The sequence below is a fragment of the Mirounga leonina genome, unplaced genomic scaffold, assembly GCF_011800145.1.
Source record: "Mirounga leonina isolate KUSES-001 unplaced genomic scaffold, KU_Mleo_1.0 Mir_114, whole genome shotgun sequence".
NCBI lineage: Eukaryota > Metazoa > Chordata > Mammalia > Carnivora > Phocidae > Mirounga > Mirounga leonina.
The window spans coordinates 2,389,217-2,407,315 of record NW_023270265.1 but is presented as its reverse complement, the minus strand read 5'-3'; the positions used below and the strand labels follow the sequence as shown (position 1 = coordinate 2,407,315).

The window sequence follows — 18,099 nt, the reverse complement described above, 5'->3', positions numbered from 1 at the left end:
GGGGGGTGGAGAGAAGAGGGAGAGGGACAAGCAGACTCCAGGCTGAGCACAGAGCCCAACCCAAGGCTCGATCCCACGACCCGAGATCACAACCCAGAGATCATGACCCTGCAAACTCAACCAGAGCTGAAATCAAGAATCCGATGCCTAACTGACTGAGCCAGCCAGGCTCCCCTGGTCAGTAATAATCTTAACAAATGCTTCTCGAACCTGTGCGGCACCAGTCACCAAAACACTTGACTAGTTAAATGTTTTTGCTACATACATGTTAAGAACATATGCAAAGGAATTTGGTGACTTGGTTTTCAGTGCCAGCTTAATAATGGTCTTGTGACCTCAAATAAATCATATAATTACTCAAATATTTCTTCCAAGCTATATGATCTCTTTGGGTATCTCCTTACTTGTCTACTGTAGGTTGGCCAAACTCCCTTTTAATTCTCTGATAAAGGAAATTTACCTTAATCTTTTCTACCTTAAGTCCTCATTTATGACCTCAAGTTCTTTTTAGGAACAAGGCTACGTATGAAACGATTAACAAATGCAAAATTTAAAAGCTCTCACTTCCTGTATATTTTATCTATACATTTTATGATTGTGAGATTAAAGTAGATGGCTGATTTTTTAACCTTAAATCTTATTCCCTCTGTAAAAAAGACCCATAGTTAAAGGATTAAAAAGAAAAAAGGCAGAGAAAAGAATGACAAATAGTCTTAATTATAGTCTAAGTTCTGAGCAGGTTTTCCAGATCAGCATTTAAAAACAGCCCTTTCAAAGTAACTTTATAGTAAATACATTTTATTACTTCCAAGCTTTATTCCATTGCTGAAATTCAGATTTGTTGCTTCTATTCACTGCTAAAACTATTTCTCTTTTATTTTTTTCTTCAGAGAATTGCCTCTAACTCTTGAGGCCCAATTCCACTCAATTCAATAAACAGGCAGTAAGTGCCAACTATGTGTCCGGTAGGCGGTGGGAAGAGAATGAGATAAGAAATAAAGCATCCTTAGACAGATAAACTGAAATAATGGTAGTGAATGAGTACGAGGCCTGGGGGCATTTTTAGGGGGCTTGGCAGGAAGCCCTGTTTCTTTTGAAGAGCCCTTACTTTGTTCAGTAGTTAATTTAAATATCTTTTGTTCAATATGTGACTTTAGTTCAAAATTCCATGTGAGAGGCCTTTTGTCTTCTACTGTTGTTATTATTACTCCTTTTATCACAATCTACTCAATTTGGTTCAGTAATGTAGAGAGATTTGGTTTCTTGTCAGCAAAAAAAAAAAAAAGCTTGGCTAGTTCAAGTCATTACCCAGACTAAAAAATATGTTAATGTAGATGTCTCCCTTAGCTAAACTAAGAAAACAGGAAGGCAAAACACATCAGAAGGACTTATGTTACAGATTTGTACAGCAGAAGTGTATAGAACATAGGACATCTATAGAACGTTACATTTAAAGGATGCAGGGAGATGGTAATCAACATAAGTTGGACAAGAAGATGCAAATGATGAAAATGCAAGCCTAATCTACTGTTAAAGTTACAGTAGGCCAGCTATGGAGCCAATCAATAGAAACCAACTGATTGTGACCTGACAAGGGAATGTGCACCCATCTACCTGTACTTAGTTTGGCTCAAATCACTGTTTCTACAGTGTATTAGGCTGATCAATCCATTATACTGAACGGCCATTGATATGCAGCTCTGTCCAGCACCACATCTGGGTCATACAAGAATGATAATAATGTATGTGCCTACCATCAGCAACATTTCTGGTTGTTTTCCTGCAATGGTGATGGACTGGTGATCCATCCACCCCCACGGTACCTTTTGCATCATTCACAGATGACATACTAGAGTCAGGTATTTAAAAGCCATATATCCAGAAAAACGAAGACTCTCTAACCTACACTGATTTCCAACTCACTCATTTAATCAAGAACTTACTGAGTACTTCCTATGTGGTAGGCACTGTGTACAACACTGTGTGTGATAACAATACAAAAATCAGTGAGACTCAGTCCCTGCCCTTCACAGAAAGACAAGACAAATGTTTAAACAAATCACTGTAACACAGTGTAATGCATGCTCTAACAGAGTTCCATCCAAGCTTCAGCTCTGCATCAATGAGGCCGGAGAGGTTTCACAGAGGAAAAGAAACTCTAGAAAGGCTGAAAAGACTTACCCAAGAGTAATGGGATTTGGGGAAGAAAGGATAGTTTCCCAGGAGTGGGGCAGCCTATGTGAAAGTGTGGCCGGTTCAGGGAACACAGATCCACAGGGAGGAGGTATAGAGAGGATAGGAAGTTGGAGAGGCAGACAGGAACATTAGGGAGGGCCTTGTATGCAGTGGGCTTAGACTTTATTCTCTACGCAATGGGAAATTATTTAATGGTTCTAAGCAAAAGACATTATTAGGTTTGCATTTCAATAAGAAAAATACAGCAGCAAAAATGGATCAAAGATTTAAAAAACAATGACAAGTTCATGTGTTAGTTCATTTATTTAATCAAGTATTTATATAACATATGATGTGCCAGGTATTATAGACAGTAATGAAGCAAATACATGTGGCCCCTGACCTCACAGAGCTTAGTCTTTGTGAAAGATAAATTACAGATGAGCTAAAGCACCAGCAGTATGGATGGATATGAGGGCAGACTTAAGAGGTGCATATATAAGACACTCCAAAAAAAAAAGAAAAAAAGACACTCCATGTGGAGGGTAAGGGAGAAATCTAGAATGACTCCCAGCCTCCTGACTCAAATGGACTTAGGAGTAGAGGTAATATAGGAAGAGCAAACCAGACCTGAGAGGGAAACTCATTACTACCTATGGGGTGTTTAGATGAAGATAAGCAAATGTTCCATAAGCAACTGAAGAGATGGTTCCTCGGTTTACTTGCCTGGGCTGAAGAAACAGATTGCAGCTGGTGGAAGAGCAAGTTGGTGAAAAGAGCTGAGAAGGAAATGTCTGAGAACAGCATCCAGGGAATGGCAGAACGATGCCACGAAAGCAGAAGGAATCAAGTTTCAAGGATGTGAGAGAACAGTCATTAGTGTCAACTGCCAGAGTTAATGGTTTCTAGTATAATCACAGACTGTACAACCATCACCACAATTTTTGAACATTTTCATCACCCCATAAAGAAACCCATTAGCAGTCACTCCTTTCATTTATCCCCAACCCTTCTCCAACCCCATCTAGCCATAGGCAATCAGTAATTTACCTTCTGTCTCTACAGATTTGCCTGTATTTGATACAAATGGAATCACACAATATATGACCTTTAGTGACTGGCTTCTTTCATGTTGGAGTATATATCAGCACTTCATTGCTTTTTATTGACAAATAATTGCTTTTTATTGACAAATGTGGTTATACCACATCTTGTTTACCATTCATCAATTGGTGGACATTTGGACTATTTCCACTTTTTGGCTCTTATGAATAATGCTGCTATGAACATTAGTGTACATGTTTTTGTGTGGATGTTTGTTTTCATTTCTCTTGGGTATATGTCTAAGGATAGAATTGCTGGATCACATGGTAACTCTATGTTTAAACTCCTGAGGAACTGTAAGAATGTCTTCCAAAGAAGCAGTACCATTGAACATTCCCACCAGCAATAGCCATATATGAGGGTTCTAATTTCTTCACATTCTCAGCAACATTATTATCTGTCTTTTTTATCATAGCCATCCTAGTGCAGTGGTATCTCGTTGTGGTTTTGATTTGAATATCCCTGGTGGCTAATGATGTTGAACATCTTTCTATGTGCCTATTAATTATTTGTATACCTTCTTCAGAGAAATGTCTATTCAGATCCTTTACCCATACTTTTTTTTTTTTAAGATTTTATTTATTTATTTGAGACAGAGAGAATGAGAGACAGAGAGCATGAGAGGGAGGAGGGTCACAGGGAGAAGCAGACTCCCTGCCGAGCAGGGAGCCCGATGCGGGACTCGATCCTGGGACTCCAGGATCATGACCTGAGCCGAAGGCAGTCACTTAACCAACTGAGCCACCCAGGTGCCCGTTTACCCATACTTTAATTATAATTTTAGTTCTGTGTCTTTTGCAAATACTTTCTCCCAGTCTGTGAGTTGTCTTCACTTTCCTGATGGTGTCCTTTGTAGCACAAAAAATTTTAATTTTGAAGAAATTCAATTTATTTTTTTCTTTTGTGGCTTGTGCTTTTAGTATTGTATCTAAGAAGGCTTTGCATAACCAAGGTCATGAAGATCTACTCCTACATTTTACTCTAAGAATTTTATAGTTTTAGTTAGCTCTTACATTTTAGGTCCATAGTCCATTTGAAGTTTATTTTTGTGTATGCTGTAAGGGAAGGGTTACTACTTTGTTTAAATAGGAGAACGCTGACAGGCTGAAGGAAAGGAAGCAGGAAACAAGACACTGATTATGAAGCAAGGTCTCTGAAGAGGCAGGGAAAGAACATGGAGAACAAGTAGAGGGACTAACATTTACCAGGAAGAAATCACCTCTTCCTTGGAGACAAGAGGGATGGTGAGGTAATAAATAGAACAGAGATATTAACTGTAACTGTGGGGTCTATGAGCTATATCTTCTTAGGAATTTATAAAACATTAGTTTAAGGATCTAAGATAAGCTTCAGTCAGGAAATGTTTAATTTTATTTAATCCACCACTTTCCAAATTATTTATTTCTTAATACCTACTAACCTATGATGAAATTAGGATTTGTAGGATACACTTAGGGAACAAAGTAATCTAGGCCACAAGTTACAAACCAATGGCCTTTGTGAGGAATTTGGATGAAGGGTAATTTTTGTTTCGGCCACATTTTTTTTGAAATCAAGAAATTTCATAAAGATACAAATATCTGACATCCCTTGAAATATCAGAAGATTTGGCCACATCAGATCTGCATTTCAGCAAAGAAACAATTTGCTAGAACCCAAGTGTCCCAAACAGGAGATATACTCTCTGCACCACTCCCTATAATCTTAACATCCAGACCATTTCACTCATTTATGTCACTTCCTGGTCCCTGTGGGTATCTGGGTTTATCATTTCTGCACTAGGCAACCCTCTCAGTGTCTATACAGAGTGAAAATTCCTGAAGCCGCTCTTAGAAATTCCTTGTCCCAAGTCCTCTAAATATTTTCTGTTATAAAAGTGCTCTTCTTGTGAGAGCTATAAGAGAAAGACCAAGAGAAGTATTTACGCCAGGAATGATAAAATGGCAGTGTATGGCCAAGGTGCAATCTACAGTCCTATTTTGTTTGACTTGCACAGTATTTTTTTAAATGGAAAATGTCACATTAAAAAGAAATACAGATTTCTAGATTTTATTGGATATCAGGAAGATCTGGTAACACTAGGCTCTGTTTCCATTTGGCATCAATAAGCTGAAGATAGCAGTTTTCTTCAATCAGGTCCTGCATTTTTCAGTTTACTACAGTCCCTACCACTCCCCAGTGTCCTCTAACTGGTCTGATTCACACAGTTACCTATTTGGCCGTGCAGGCATTCTGAGTCTGTGCCACCTGATTTAACAAAAACATTCAGTTCTTAATTAGCACAACGCACAAGGCAAGATTCCCATCATCATGAGTGTCATGGGAAATTCTACTTATGCCTCAGCTATCTCACTAATGAAATATCCCACTCTCCCCCCAAATACATATCCAGATTAAAAAAAAAAAAAAAATGACTGGAAGGAAACACAACACAAAAAGTAAAATTTCACATGATCTTTATTTTCTTCTGAATCTTCTTCTGTACTTTCCAGGTTTTTAAAAATAGACTATGGGGGCACCTGGGTGGCACAGTCAGTTGAGCAGCTGACTCTTGGTTTTGGATCGGGTCATGATCTTGGGGTCGTGAGATTGAGCCCAGAGTCTTCTCTCTCCTTCTCCCTCTGCCCCTCCCACTCGTGCTTGCTTTCTTTCCCTCTCTAAAATAAATAAATACATCTTTTTAAAAATGCCTATGCGGGGCACCTCGGTAGCTCAGTCGTTAAGCGTCTGCCTTCGGCTCAGGTCATGATCCCAGGGTCCTGGGATCAAGCCCCGCAATGGGCTCCCTGCTCGGTGGGAAGCCTGCTTCTCCCTCTCCCCCTGCTTCTGTTCCTGCTCTTGCTGTTTCTCTCTCTCTGTCAAATAAATAAATAAAATCTTAAAAAAAAAAAAATGACTATGCATTGCCTTCATAATCAGAAAAATATAAACTAAATTTCTAAAATGGGTCAACAATATTCATGGTAAGTAATAATCTATAAAGTAATGAGAAATCACCGGTGCCTAAAAGGTTCAAATTTTGACCAACTGCCAAAAACGGAATTTAAATGTGCATCAATGATAACACAATCACATGAGATAAACAGTAGATGAACCATGTCTGTGTCAAGTTCTAGTGTCAAGCAAGCTTATTTGCTGCAACATACTTTTCCTTAGAACTAGTGTTAAGTTGCCTTGGCAGCAGCTGTTTATTGTAACCCAACATAAGATTGACTGTATCAATTAAGGCTAGATAAATGTTAGCACAGCAGCCTGATCACCAGATTCCTGTTTATGAAGATGCTGTGGGCAGGCTTCCAATTTGCAAATACTATACTTCATTCTCTCCCTCAACTCATGATTCTTCTGTACACTTCACAATTACTTATACTTGTGCTCTGGATGGCCACTAATTTAATAATAAAGCATGTCATCAGCACAGGGAACTTCTCCCCACCACCCAGTTTCTCCCGAGCCCTCTCAAGTGAACACAAAATATGCTCCTTCCATTTCACAGAAAATTTCAGAGTAAAAAAGAATTTGGGGGGCGCCTGGCTGGCTCAGTTGGTTAAGTGTCTGCCTTCGGCTCAGGTCATGATCCCCGGGGTCCTGGGATAGAGCCTCGTGTTGGGAATCTCTGCTCAGTGGGAGGTCTGCTTCTCCCTCTCCCTCTGCATTCTTTCTCTCTCTCTCTCTCTCTCAAATAAATAAAATCTTAAAGAAAAAATTTGGCAACCTAATCCAAAAGCATCACATCAGAAAGGAAGCTCAGAGAGGTAACTTCTCTCAGAAAGTTGCAGGACTTGAATGTGAATCCAAGCCTCTTGGCTCCATTTCCCGTGTTTTTAGGTACACTGCCTAACTTGCAAGCAAGACATTAAGTGACAAATATTCCTACACCCATTTACAGCATACCAAATCCTACTTAAAGTGATTTCTATTTTGTTTTGAAACACAGAGAAGCAAATACTACATCACATAAAGTTTCGCCAATTGTCACCCTTTAGTCCTACCTTTAGTAACAAGAAAGCAAGCGATAATTATGGGAAAATAAAAGGACTGTTTTTCATTCAATCTGCTTTAGTTTTTCTAATATTTTTTCAAGATTTTATTTATTTATTTATTTATTTGACAGAGAGAGAACACAAGCAGGGGGAGCCGCAGAGAGAGGGGGAGAAGCAGGATCCCCACTAAGCAGGGAGACCGATGTGGGGCTTGATCCCAGGACCCTGGGATCATGACCCAAGCCGAAGGCAGATGCTCAACCGACTGAGCCACCCAAGTGCCCCTTTAATTTTTTTAGTTATTAAAAAGATTACTTAAACCGGAACTCAGTAGTAATCACACTAGTCTTATAGTTAAATAACTATCGCGTATTCATAAACACTGGTGGGGAGGAAAAGATCATCGCATGATCTGGATATAAACTTCAAAAGATGCTTCAAGTAAAGAACAAATTCCATTGGGGTCAGGTCTGGATTGTTCTTCCCTCATAGCCATGACACACAGTGACTAGCAAAGTGCTCAAAAAACAGTGCGAACTAGGGACGCCTGGGTAGCTCAATCCATTAAGTGACCAACTCTTGATTTCAGCTCAGGTCACAATCTTAGGGTTCTGGGATCGAGCCCTGCGGCTGGCTCCACGCTCAGCAGGGAGTCTGCTTGTCCCTTTCCCTCTCCCTCTGCCCCCCCACCCCCTCATGTGCGGGCATACGCGGTCTCTCTCTCTTGCGCTCTCTTTCAAATAAATAAAATCTTTAAATAAAGATAAAAAAGTGCCAACAAAAACAAAACAAAAAAATTAACATTTAATTCTACCATTTTCATATCAGCCCACATATACCCTTTACTCCATTCTAATTCCTTCTATTTCTGCACAATTAACTCAGGAAGACCTTCATTCTTTTATTTTCATTCATTCTTCAATACACTTACAAACTAATCCTCTATTAAAGTGACTAGCTAGGCTCCTTTAAAAAAAAAAAAATCATGGATGAAATCACGAAAAAAATAAAGCTAACTATTGCCAAGGAAAATCAGGTCGACTCTACCACCTGTCCTATATGCCTCATACATGATTATAAGGAAATAATGCATAAGAATGTACTCTGTACATCATCAAAGTGTTATCAAATATAGGCTGTCTCTGGGCTATAAATGTTTAGTCCCTCAAAGTATCTCAAAGGCCCCACCAGCATCAAAACAGTCTCATTCTTCTTCTTACTGCTCTCTAACCAAATCTGCTTTTCTCAAACTTTTATTCCACAGAATTTAAAATATACTTTTTGTTTTTTCTGCTTTAATAGCCAGAATTGCAAATGCATTCTTTCCTAATAGTTTTAGGTCACAAATATGCAGAATTTCAATAACAATGTAGCTTTTGCAGATTAAGTCTCAGTATGTAACCACCATTTGTAACTCTGTCCCTCGGGAAAAATAACTCCAAACCAATTTGTAGATGAATTTTCAAAATGCAACCCATTTTTATGTAGGGAAAACTGGGGACCTAGTGGAAAGTAACATGGAGCTGTGGGAAAAGTACTGGGGCTTTGGAATGAATCTCTTCTCCTGCTCTGCTATTATTAATACTGTGTCCTTGGGCAAGTAACTTAATCTCTTTTGAGTCTCAGTCTCCTAACCAGTAAAACGGGAAAAGCAAAATCTCTCTCGGGGGCTAAAGAATGTAATACATATGTAAATTACCTAATACATATGTATCTTCCAGCGCCTGGAAGATAACAGGTACTAAATAAATATTAGTCCCTTTTTCCCTCTGCCACTGTGGTATTCATTTGTGACTTCTGTTTTCTCCTTTTTAAAAAATCATTTGTTTGTTTTTTAATTGAGCACATGATGTAAGTTAGGAGCCCTTTATTAGCTCACTAAATCTTTATAACAACAACCCTATGAGGTAGGTACCATTACAATCTCATTTTACAGATGACGAACAGAGGCATGGAAAGGTTCCTTGATTTGCCTAAAATTACTCAGATAATGGGGTTGACTTCAGCATACACATGCTCTAATTCTAAACCACTCTACTGTGTATGTGTGTGTTTTTTTAATGAGGGACAGGGATGCAATGATGTGTAATGTTTCCTATTGTTATACTGCATGATTCTATAACTCTGTGGAGCTATCAGACGGCAAGGACAAGAAAACCTTCAGGCTCACAACGGGCAAATATAAACCATCAGGCTGCTGTCTAATCAACTCATACCCAATTGTTCTGGTTTCCCTTCCCAGAAGCTGGAAAGTTTCCACAGGCAGGACAGGTTAGACTCACTAGGGCTGCTGCTACTTCAGCTCCATAACTGTTATTTGCTTAGGAACGATCAACTGAGTCAACCTGACAACCGTTAGTTTTTAAAATTGAACCAGGACTGACAAATAATGTAGCCTTTTACTTTTTTTAAGATAGACTGATTGACTGATTGATTGACTGAGAGAGTGCACATGAGCGGCGAGTGGGGTAGAGGGTCAGAGGAGCGGGGGCATAAATGGGCAGAGAGATAGGGAGAAAATCTCAGGCCGACTCTAGACTGAGCACGGAGCCCGATGGAGGGCTCAATCTCACAACCCTGAGATCACAACCTGAGCCGAAATCAAGAGTCAGACACCGAACCACCTGAGCCACCCAGGTACTTTTCACTTTTTTTTTTTTAATTACAGGTGTGGTCAAAATTTGAAATAGTAACCCAATGGCGAAAGTCTTTAAGTGTCTTTACTAATGTTGGGAGCCATCTTGCTTGCTAACTGGAGATCGTTCAGAGTCGCTTTTACAGTTTAGTAATTAAATTTGGCTCCAGGCTGTAATAGACACCCTGACCCATTAAATTACAGCCCGAAGCAAAATTACTTTATTTCTCCACTCAAGCTATGAACACACTTCTTACCAACAGCCAAAACTGGAAATCCAGTGTTTTAGAGAATTCACGTGGCAAGTGGTTAAGGCTGCCGATTTAAAATGCCCATAGAGAAGACTTGTTTAATGGTATCTACACTAAATAAGCCCCCACCATTTTACCTTGAGGCTTTTGTTTTTCATGTTTTTACCTTTTCTTCTCAATGACTACAAACATAGTCAGTGTGACTACATATGGGCTGAGCAAGACTCAATTCTAAACTCGCTGAAAAGTGAAATAAGAGCACAGACCAAACTGGCCAAGATGTACAGACAGAAAAAAAGCCACAACCATCCCCAGCAATAGTGTTTGTGCCTTTGGCAGATTGTATTTCATCACTGCTCCTTGTACAACATAAACAGATTAGACACAGCCTCGGTTTAATCAGAAGACTTACAGGAATAGTAAGTTTTATTTCCTTTCGTTTCACTTGCTTACTAATACAAAAAATCCGTACTACAACCTACCTGTTGAATAGCTGCCATAGGTAACTAAATCCTTTAGTAAGTTCTGGCTCTACCATCTTAGATAACTTATTTCCAGTTGGGCAAAAGGAAGAAACAGAATTAGTCAGAATTGAGAGATTTTTTTATTGTTAATGTTGCTTTAAGCCAAGTATTAAAAGTAAATGCTGGCAAAGCATCTATACACTAAACTACAATCCTTTTAATTTCAGTCACCACTAAATATTAAGTTCGCTCCTAATGGTTCATTACAGAACAACACAAGGCTGTATTGGTTCATAACTGGAAAACTTCCCAAACTGAATTTACATGGAAGATATAACAGCAGAGAATCCCTGGAGAGTGACAATGTATAAGGTTATCACTGTTGAAGTTAAAGTGGGAATTCCTAACTTAGCAGGCAAGTTTCCATAAACCTAGTAATCAGTAAATATATTCGTGTTGGAGCACCTGGATGGCTCAGTTGGTTAAGTGTCTGCCTTCAGCTCAAGTCATAATCCTGGGGTCCTGGGATAGAGCCCCAGATTGGGCTCCCTGCTCAGCAGGGAGTCTGCTTCTCCCTCTGTCCCTCCCCCGCCCCCCCCGCTGCTGTTCTCTCTCTCTCAAATAAATGAATAAAATCTTATAATAAAAAGATTCTTTCTCCCTCTCCCTCTGCCCCTCTCCCTTTCTCTCTCAAAAAACAAAACAAAACAAAATAAATATATATATATATATGTACTCATCTTAAATAATAATCACATAATTAGGTGATCCTCCTTAGGACAAATCCAAGTTCCCCCTAAGATATACATCATCAAATGCTAGGTATATATTGTGTAGGTAAACTTACCATGAATTCTTCTACACAGCTGATCCCATCAAAATATTACTCAGTGGTGCTGTATTTTCTTTTTTTTTTCCATAATAGACATAAACTAGAGATGTTGAAGACATCTCTTGTATCCTGATGTTTTTTGTTTTTTGTTTTTAAAGATTTTATTTATTTGACAGAGAGAGACACAGCGAGAGAGAGAACACAGCAGGGGGAGTGGGAGAGGGAGAAGCAGGCTTCCCGCCGAGCAGGGAGCCCGATGCGGGGCTCGAACCCAGGACCCTGGGATCATGACCTGAGCTGAAGGCAGACGCTTAACGACTGAGCCACCCAGGCGCCCCTATCCTGATGTTTTTAGATTAATTTATTCTTTAAATTATGTCCTGAGAATTCTATGTGTAAGGCAATGTGCAGGTGACACAAAGATGCAGTTAGGGAATTTATGGCCTAGAAGAGCATCAGCACTACATGAATGCCACCAGGGAGGTAGAACTTAGCACTACTGGGGGTAAGTGGACAGAGAGTACAACCAGTTGTTGAGATTAGGGCAGTCTTCAGTATTTGAGCTGAGCCTTAAAGCGTGGATATAATTTCTGGAGGGAAGAAGGTTATCTTAGATAGAAGGAAATGCAGTATATGCAAAGAAACAGAACTGAGAAGGACTTGAATTTGCTCGTGAAATGCCAAGCAGTCTCACTGGGCTAGTATAGGCTTTGAGGAAGGGGCACTATGGTGGGGTAGGACCACCAGTGGGTTCTGATTTTGGCTTTTCCACTGTCAAAGGTACCTGCTTCAGGCACTCTGTTGATCATGTCTGAGCATACATTTTCTTATTTTTAAAATGAGAGGGTTGAGGGCATCTGGCCAGCTCAGTAAGTAGAGCATGCAACTCTTGATCTTGGGGCCAGAAGTTCGAGCCCTATGTTGGGCATAGAGCTTACTTTTAAAAAAAAAGAGAGAGAGAGAGTTGGATTAGAACATCTCTGAAGTCATTTCCAACTTTATCAATCTAAAACTCTGGGTCAGGGGCTGGCAAACTTTTTCTATAAAGGGCCAGACAGTAAATATTTTAGGCTTTGTGGACCATATGGTCTCTGTCACAACTTCTCAACACTGTTGTAGGGTGAAAGAAGTCATAGAAAATATGTAAATGAGTGGATAGGGCAGTTCCAATAAAGCTGTATTTATGGATATCGAAACTTTAATTTTATATAACTTCATGTAACATGAAATATTCTTCTGGTTTTTTTTTTTTCAAACATTCACAAATATAAACACTATTTTAGCTCCTGGGTAGTCCACATTTTGGCCCACAGGCTGTAGTTTGCAGACTTCTCCACTCCATAGAGAAATAAGAACAGAAAGGGGTTGGGGGGTGGTACTAGAATAAGGAGTTTAGATTAATTTAGAAGACAACTGGAGGAGGTACAAGCTTCTGAGCAAGGAAGTGTTGAGATCAGAGCTGTACTTAGATTTACTAAGTAAACTGGCAGTAACGGATGGGAGTGAGAGACTAGCAGGTAACTATCAGGAGGGACACTATTTTTTTTTTTTAAAGATTTTATTTATTTATTTGATAGAGAGAGAGACAGCGAGAGAGGGAACACAAGCAGGGGGAGTGGGAGAGGGAGAAGCAGGCCTCCCGCTGAGCAGGGAGCCTGATGCGGGGCTCGATCCCAGGACTCTGGGATCATGACCCGAGCCGAAGGCAGACGCTTAACGACTGAGCCACCCAGGCGCCCCAGCAGGGACACTATTAAAGCCTAATCTAGACTGGTAGCTTTGAGGAAAAAGAAGAAAAAAGATATGGAAGGAAAGATCAACAGAACACTACTTGGGAAAAAAAAAAGAAGAGAAAAAATAAAAGAAAAAAAGAAGAGGAAAAGTTTTATCTGGCAAACATAATAAAAGGGGTCAATTTCTGGACAAGGGGGAAGATTGGGATTTTGCATTCCCATTCCTCAGTGCCATCAGTACATGACTGCAGACTAATTGAGGAATTTGCCTGTGTATGGAAACTTTAGAACAAACAGCCCAAGTTGGAGCTTCCGGTTCAAAGATAAAAGTTTTCTGGTATATTTCAGGTAAAATATAACATTCATATTTCCCTGTTAGAGATGCAATAGATATAGCAGTTTTAGAGATGATGTTTATTTATTTATGGCTCCTTGTTCTCCAGGGACTTTTCAGCAGCCTTTTCAAATTAGGAAACCGTATTCATCTGGTGTATATAGATAAATCGTTGCGCTCAGAATTTTAAAATCACTCTGCTGACTGTGACTTGGAATTTATATCTATTTCTTCTCCCTCTGACAGAGAAAAAACTGCAGTGCTGCAAATACAACTGATTTAGCATTACACATCTCCCAAGTGCAAGTAATCCCACGGTATGAGAGTACTGCATGCCTTCCAGAACTCAAATTTATAAGGTGGGTTAGGTTGGAGGGAAGAGGAGTTCAAACACACGTGCACATAAGTAGCTCTTAATTCATGACAGTATCGGATAAGAAACATAGGCAAGCCTTATGGAGAGATTAATTTCAACTGAGCAGCCTGGAAAGGACTTCATGGAGAAAGTGACATCAACATTGGGCCCATTTTAACAAGAAAAGGGTGATTCCAAGCATTGAGAACAGTGCAAACAGTAACAAGAAAAAGATGTGGGAAAATACTGGATTTATCTTTCTTACTTCAAAAGTGATATATGTTTATTGTTAAGGGGAAAACATGAATTATGGTAAGAAAAAGTGTAACCTGAAATTCCACCACTCAATCCCACCACATTTTAGTGTATGCTTTTCCACATATAGGATAATACAAAATGGGATCATTCTAAATATATCCCCCTACTGTTTTTTGCCTAACGTCTTACCACAGATATCTGTCCATGCCAGCGTGGAATACATACTGGAGTGATTAAAAACCACTGCCATACCTGAGTTCAAGGCCAAGTATAGCCCTTTCCTTAGAGCTCCCACTACAACTTGATTTTTTTCTGTTTTCTTCAAGATCTCTACAGGTAGATCCATGATACTAGCTACTGTATTTTTCTTTCTTCCATATGAAATAAAAAAGGTATGGGTATAACTTATTTAATAAAATAATTAGTAATTTTTAAAACCATTTTGTTTTACTGGTGCATTTCTGAAACTGAGAATACTGGAATCCAAGTTAAATTAAGTAACAAAGAGATTCTCTAAAATTTGCCCCCTCTTTCTCTATTTGCACTCCCCCAGTGCTTGAAGGCAGCCTTCACTATCTCTTGGATGGATGGCTCTCCAACAGTGTGTGTCTCACTCTCTAATCTATCTTCCCCACCACTACCAGGATTATCTTTCTCAAACCCAAAACTGTCCATGTTATACCCCAATTTAAAATCCTTCCATTGCTGGGGCACCTGGATGGCTCAGTCGGTTTAGTGGCTGGTTCTTGATTTTGGCTCAAGTCATGATCTCAGGGTTGTGGGATTGGGCCCCCTGTCAGCCCTGCACCGGGCATGGAGCCTGCTTAAGATTCTCTCTCTCCCTCTCCCTCTGCCCCTCCTCCCCTTCCCTCTCAAATAAATAAAATCCTTCCATTGACTTACATCCAGTGCTTGGAACGGTCCCCTTCTAGAAATTACCTTATAAATATACTTGCAGAGGCATAAAATGACCTAACTATATCATTCATTGCCACAGTCAGAAATAGCAAAAGATCATAAATAACCTAAGGTCCTTCCATAAGGACCTAGTTACATAAATTATGTTACAATCATCAATAGATTATTATGTAACTGTCAAAAGACTCAATATATAGTGATAAAAAATGTTCTCCAAAGTATGTTAAGGGGAAAAAAAAAATCAAGGAACCGTACGATAGGTCACCATAAAAGGGGAAAACATATCGCCTGAATATGCATAAGCTATCTTAGAAGCATACCCAAGACATTGGGTTTCCTATGTTCACTGGTTACCTATAAATATAAAATCTTTAAAAAAATTTTTGAACTAGGTGAGTTTTTTACTTATTCAAAAATTAAAGTTGGGTTTTTTTCTGATTGGTTAATATGGCACATAAGTCCCTTCCCAAACTAACAAAATCTACCTTAGTAGTCTCTTTACTAAAACCGCCCCACTCCTTCACTGCTCATTCACACTCCTGCCCTGCACAGAAGGCTTTCCCATTTTTCTCTGGCTGGCAAACTTCTTCATGCTTCAAATACTGGCTCTCTAAGACAGAATGAACTTCCCCTCCTGTCTTCCTGCCATATTCTACAAAGGGCCTTTGGCCTGATTTGATTACGTGTTTGTTCCCTGGCATCAGTGGCTGGGTTCACAGTCTTACCTGACTCCATGAGGAGGTTCTACGCCTCAGGGACAAAGTCCAGACCTCAGAAGGCAATAAAAGAGTGACGAAATAGCAGCATTATTCACAGTAGCCAAAAAAAAAAAAAAAAGGAACCCAAGTGTCCATCAACGGATGAGCGTATAAGCAAAATGCAGGACACACGGAGCAGCACCATGGCGGTCGGCAAGAACAAGCGCCTTACGAAAGGCGGCAAAAAGGGAGCCAAGAAGAAAGGGGTTGATCCATTTTCTTTTTTTTTTTTTTAAGATTTTATTTATTTGCAAGAGAGAGAATGAGAGACAGAGAGCATGAGAGGGAGGAGGGTCAGACGGAGAAGCAGACTCCCTGCTGAGCAGGGAGCCCGATGTGGGACTCGATCCTGGGACTCCAGGATCATGACCTGAGCCGAAGGCAGTCGCTTAACCAACTGAGCCACCCAGGCGCCTGGGGTTGATCCATTTTCTAAGAAAGATTGGTATGATGTGAAAGCACCAGCTATGTTCAATATAAGAAATATTGGAAAGGGGCACCTGGGTGGCTCAGTCATTAAGCATCTGCCTTTGGCTCAGATCATGATCCCAGGGTCCTGGGATCGAGCCCTGCATCGGGCTCCCTGCTCAGCGGGAAGCCTGCTTCTCCCTGTCCCACTCCCCCTGCTTGTGTTCCCTCTCTCGCTGTGTCTCTCTCTGTCAAATAAATAAATAAAATCTTTAAAAAAAAAAAAAAAAAGAAAGAACTATTGGAAAAACCTTAGTCACAAGAACTCAAGGAACCAAAATCGCATCTGATGGCCTCAAGGGTCGTGTTTTTGAAGTGAGCCTTGCTGATCTGCAGAATGATGAAGTTGCGTTTAGAAAATTCAAGCTAATTACTGAGGATGTTCAAGGCAAAAACTGCCTGACTAATTTCCATGGCATGGATCTTACCCGTGACAAAATGTGCTCCATGGTCAAAAAATGGCAGAGCATGATGAGGCTCATGTTGATGTCAAGGCTACCGATGGTTATTTGCTTCGTCCATTTTGTGTTGGTTTTACTAAAAAATGCAATAATCAGATTCGTAAGACCTCTTATGCTCAGTACCAACAGGTCCATCAAATTCGGATAAAGATGATGGAAATCATGACCCGAGAGGTGCAAACAAAAGACCTGAAAGAAGTGGTCAACAAATTGATTCCAGACAGCATCAGAAAAGATATAGAAAAGGCTTGTCAGTCTATTTATCCACTCCATGATGTCTTCGTTAGAAAAGTAAAAATGCTGAAGAAGCCCAAGTTTGAACTGGGAAAGCTCATGGAGCTTCACGGTGAAGGTAGTAGTTCTGGAAAAGCTACTGGGGATGAGACCGGTGCTAAAGTTGAACGAGCTGATGGATATGAGCCACCAGTCCAAGAATCTGTTTAAAAGTCAGACATTTAATGGTGACAAATAAAAAATCATATTTGTGATGTTTAAAAAAAAATGCAGTACACACATACCAGGGAATATTATTTAGCCTTAAAAAGAAGGAAATTCTTTTTTTTTTTTTTGTCTAAATGTTTTTATTTGAAACAAATAGTTGCACCAAGCAAGAGCTTACTTTCCCCACTCCAAATTAAAACAGAGAGTAATATAGGGGCAAAGGTCATTTGGCAGGACAGTTCCAGGATGTGAACATCCTAAAAAGAAGGAAATTCTGACATAAGCTACAACATGGATGAACCTTGAAGACATTATAAGTAAAATAAGCCAGTCACAAAAGGACAAATACTGTATGATTCTACTTATATGAGTTACCTAGAGAAGTCAAACTCAAAGCAACACAAAGTAGAACTGCAGGTGTCAGGGACTCAGATGAGTGAGAAATGGGAAGTTAGGGTTTAAAGGGTACAGAGCTTCAGTCAGGGGCAATGAAAAGGTTCTAGAGGTAGAAGGTGGTAATGGTGATACAACAATGTGAATGTACTTAATGTCACAGAACTGCACACTTAAAAATAGTTAAAATGGTAATTTCTATGTTGTATGTAATTTTACTGCAATAAAAAAATTAAAGAAGGGGCACCTGGGTGGCTCAGTCGGTTAAGCATCTGACTTTGGCTCAGGTAGTGATCTCGGGGTCCTGGGATCGAGTCGTGTCCAGCTCTGTGCTCAGTGGGGAGTCTCCTTGTTCCTCTGCCACTCGCCCTGCTGGTGCACACACACACACACTCTCTCTCTCAAATAAATAAATAAAATCTTTTTTAAAAATTAAAGAAAAAAAAGAGAAAATAATCAGAGACTTCTACAATCTCAAGACAGTCTATATTACCCTGGCATTTCTTCAGATTTCAAAAGCACCTTTCTATTCTCAT

General features: G+C 39.7%; 1 protein-coding gene and 1 pseudogene across 2 annotated transcripts in view; one reads left to right on the top strand and one right to left on the bottom strand.

Annotated features, from left to right (window-relative positions):
* The window catches only part of VCL (vinculin), a 112,527-nt gene that overhangs the window by 80,101 nt on the left and 14,327 nt on the right, over positions 1-18,099 (bottom strand). The gene's annotated exons all lie outside the window — the stretch shown is intronic.
* LOC117998154 lies at positions 15,944-17,217 on the top strand (annotated as a pseudogene).